A 4847-nucleotide genomic window follows, 5' to 3' on the forward strand; every position below is an offset into this window, starting at 1 on the left:
AAGAACAAATATTATCAAAGTTTGTTTGACAGAAAGATTCATCGGGTAAGAATATTATGAGCAGGGGTGGGATCCACAAAGATCAGAGAGACATACCCCCGGCTGAAGTAACAGAAAATAACTAGCTAGCAAATAAAGCAGAAGAGAAGTCACTGAGTCCAAAAGATGAAAAAGATAACTTTCTCTTTTTTATGTGGCCTAAAATGGTAGAATGCTGGTATTGGCAAGAGATATCACAGCATTAAACAGAGGTAACTTTTGGGAGAGGAGATGCCTGAGTTGTTCTGGACAAGCTACATGAAACAATCAGTGAAGACTGAATCACAGGTGGTGAGATGCCTTCTGGCTAAGATGATCAAATTTAGGGTTAGCGTTGCTGGGTGATCTGCCCGAAGATTCACTAATATAAGAATAAAGTTTTCTGGGTTCTGATTCAGTTCTCCCCATTACATCAAGCTGCCTTGTAAGCAAATGAAAAAGCAAAGTGAGAGACAGAAGGAGATGTTCTCTTTGGGGCACTCAGAGGGTGGGCAAAGGCTGGAAAGATATTCTGCAGATAAATTACAACAGTCTAGAATAGGGGTCCTCAAACTTTTTAAACAGGGGGCCAGTTCACCGTCCCTCAGACCGTAGGAGGGCCAGACTGAGGGCCCCAGGACCAGTCAGCTGCTAAGCAGGACAGGCAGCGGCAGCAAAAACACCTGGCAGGCTAGAGAAATGTCCTAGGTGGGCTGTAGTTTGAGGACGCCTGGTCTAGAAGATGAAATTGAATTAAGACAGACCAATAAGATACAATTCTATCAAAAATGGAAGAACAAGAACAAAGGAAACTCTAAATTTTCCAGCCTGGGGGTTGGAAGATGGTATTATTGCTGGTGTACCACTGAGGAAGGGGAAAGCCGATGAGAAGAGTAACACATGTGGTTTTAGACATGGTGCTCCTGCTGGCGGCGTGGAGAAGCAGTTCCCAATGATGGCGGAGGTACTCCAAAATCTTTAAAAGAAAGATTCGCCGTGTCTCCAAAAGATTCCAATTTAAAGGGTCTGAGGTGATTGCTGAGGTCCCAGGATCCCATTTCTTTTAAACTCCTCAGATGATCCTACTATGCAGCCAGGTTGGACGACCACTCTTTACCTCCATCTCCATCTGGATAACCATCTGAGCTGAAGCCCAACTGTGCAATCACTATTTCCTTGCATTTTCTCTAACAGACTGCACAGTGGGTGGCGGAGGAATGAAGGGGCAGTGGACACGGAGACGGTGAGGGAGGGGATAACTACTAACTGGAGGCCAGGGGGGTTCAAAGTCTTACACAATGGTTTTTGTGGTGTAAGTCCCAGGATTATGTGCCGTCTTGACATCTGAAATTGGGAAGAGTTCCAATGGCTTATCCACAAATTCCCCTCCCTACTCTGCTCCTATATAAGGTCCCCTAACCAAGCCACCGTGCTTATTAAAGGGACCACAAGCAGTTCCTTCTGATCCCCAAGTAGAGGGTATCACTTCCCGGCCAGCCTGCAGAATTACTCAAGTAACAATCACATCCTCCCATGGGAGCCGGGGCCACGTGTCCTCTTAACACTGCAACGCCCACCTCCACAGACACGAGGTGTTCACTCTGTTCCTGAGTGCGATCCCCACATGGCCATGTGGTGTGAGGTGGTCTCTTCCCCCAGGCTGTGAGTATGTGTGAACAATAAACTGGTACTGATCTCATCTGTCCAGAGTTAGATGTTAGGTGTCTGGTCATCCATGCAGCCTACGGCAGGAATCCCACACCAATGGGGTAAAGAGGAAACGATCAAAAGATACGGCTTCAAAAACAAGAGGGCTCAACCCTGACCAAGGACACCTGGTCAGCTTTACCTCACTGTCCTTAGCTAACAGTGGTTCCAGGGACACAGTGAAGGCCACTGGTACAGATACACCAGTTGCACTACAGCTCTTCCCCAGGGTAAGAACTGGATGTTAAATGACTATGCCCTGGTGTGACGCATCATCAGGTTCAGCCGCTGTGTGGCAGTTGCTCTCCGAGGCTCCTACCCATAACGGTGGTAACAACACAAGACTGGGACCAGTCAGCACTTGAGTCGACCGACAGCTCAGTGTGTTTAGCCTGGTGAGATCCCTGGCTGCTTGGCACAGACATATACAAACACAGTCTGTGATGATGAGACTGTGACAGACCGAGGGAGATGTCAGCACGGCATAACCTGGGTAACTACTGTCCTGGAGAGGGTCGCTGCCTTGCTTGTCTCCTGCTGCTTCCCTTGCTACTCCCAAGGTCAGTGCAGAGGTACACGTCCACAGTGGCCTGCGTTCAAGCACTGACGAAAAAGGGGGAGGGAGCATTTGGTACCAGCCCCTCCCAAAACAGGAGAGGAAATAAGGCAATTGTTCACCCAGCTTAACTAGTGTCCTGGGCTGTGCCTGGTTCTGCTGCTTACCAGCATGCCAAGGCCCTAATTTTGTGATCATGGGGTTTAATGGACCCCGTCCAGGCCACAAAGAAAATGACTGGATATGGATGCAAACCCAAAAGAATAACATAGCATTTACACTGTATTAGGTATTACAAGTGACTGAAAGATGATTTAAAGTATACAGGAAGATGTGCATAGGGCATCACAATACAACACCTTCCATGCAAGGGACCCCTAAAGGATCAGGAGGCTGCTACGAGGCAGGTTTGCAAGCCCCTGACCCTCACTCTGTAACCACACAGAGTGACTAGACAGAGACTCAAAGTCACATTCTGCATAGCTAGAAATCCAAGATATTCTGAGGAAATCTGTTCAGAGAAAAAAGAAAAGAAGTTAAAAAGCAAGGCTATATAGCAGAGGACGGTTTCAATCCACGTGTAAAGTGACAATTAAAACAGCTTTGTAAAACTACCATTCAAGAGGATCTTGAAAGTAGGCAAGATGGATGGACATTTCAAACAGCATTACATACAAGGACATAAAATATTTCATACAAATGATTAATACGATAATGCAGATAAAATCTTGAGGGATATAACTAAGGAAATCCGTTTAAATTCTTTATCTACATTCACGTAACATTCCATTGTTGACAGTTGAGATTGTTTTGGAGCAATTTATGATAAGGAACAAAGTCTATCTGAGAGTTATCCAAGACGGCTGGAAAACAGAGCGCACACACCAGCAGAATCGGAACACAGACAACACTCGGCACAGGAGAGTTTTTACTTTGAGATAAATTAACAACAGAAAATGCATGGTCAGCCAGGCTAAGCACTCTTTATTCGGCAGGGAACAGAAGAGCCAGTCCAAGAGGTAAAAAAATCTTACCTGGTGGGCGGTGCCTGTGGCTCAAAGAAGTAGGGCGCTGGCCCCATATACCAGAAGTGGTGGGTTCAGGCCCAGCCCCAGCCAAAAACTGCAAAAAAAAAAAAAATCTCACCTGGCTCAGTGCCATAAGTAGCACCGGCCACAAACACCCAAATTGGGTTCGAACCCGGCATGGATCTGCTAAACAATGACAACTACAACAACAACAACAAAAATATCCAGGTGTTGTGGCAGGTGCCTGTAGTCCCAGCTAGTTGGGAGGCTGAGGCAAGAGAATCGCTTGAGCCCAAAAGTTTGAGCTTGCTGTGAGCTGTGACACCACAGCACTCTACCAAGGGCAACATAGTGAGACTCCATCTCAAAAAAACAAAACAAAACAAAAAAAACCTGATATGAAAACAGCTTCTCAACCAGATCTGTGGAATTCCTAGCATAAAACAATGGGCTTTTCCCAAACTAAAAATTTTAAAAACTCAAGATTTTTCCGAACTGTTTTTTCCCCTTTGTTTAAAGACAAATAATGGATTCTGAATCTGACAGAAACTTCCTTCCATTCTGGTTTTGCAAGTGGCATCCTAAAACCTAGTTCCTTATCCTGTACTAAACCACCTCTAACCCCAGGAGGATGCTGCACCTGGATGGCCACAGTCAGCTCTGCCTCCTCAAAAAATGGTCAACTCTGGCACCTCCTGTACTGTCTTTGGGATCTACAATTTTTATTTAGTAGAAAGTGAGAGGGTTCTTTTTAGCTCTGGATTTTTAAAAGATGAGAAATAAGTCATAATCCTTTCTCATTGCCAATTCCACCTCCCAGAAACCTAAAAGGGACAGAGTACCAAGGTAAAACAAGATGGTACAGGGTGTGTCCAAAACACAGGGAAAGACAGCTCCCAGTGAACACTGCGGCCAGGGGCTGGCAAATAGGAACCTCCTGCCAAACAGAAGTAAACGCCCCAGTGCTCCAAAGCAGGTAGCACTACACTAAAAGCACAAACTGTAGGCAATATGGAGAATCCTTACGAGGCCACTCGCGGCAAATTTAAGTCAGTGACAAAAACCTGTTAACATCTACATTATATGTGATCCCTTTAACTTGCCTACAAATTACTACAGTCTTGGTCACCTATTTTAAATTCTTATCAGCAAACCATGTATTGTTAAAAGAACTGACTTCTAATACCTAAATAGAAGTAGGTGTTCTCCTAGAAGTAAGATTCAGCAAGTTTTCAGATTGGCATGGGGCACTGTTTTAGGGAGAGTGGTCTGAGAGACAACAGAATTCATGCCCAGAATAAGAAAGAGAATCACGGAGAAGAGCCCATTAGTTTTCTGGTAAATAGTACTAATTCTGAGATCCAAAAATAAGTATTTTAAAAAATACAAACTTAATTTTTTTTTTCTTTTCTGAGACAGAATCTCACTACGTTGCCCTCAGTAGAGTGCTGTGGCGTCAAGCTCACACAACCTCCAACTCTTGGGCTTAAGTGAATCTCTTGCCTCAGACTCCCAAGTAGCTGGGACTACAGGCGCCC

This window comes from Otolemur garnettii, unplaced genomic scaffold (assembly GCF_000181295.1).
Source record: "Otolemur garnettii isolate 467f Iridium unplaced genomic scaffold, OtoGar3 scaffold00023, whole genome shotgun sequence".
NCBI classification, from domain to species: domain Eukaryota; kingdom Metazoa; phylum Chordata; class Mammalia; order Primates; family Galagidae; genus Otolemur; species Otolemur garnettii.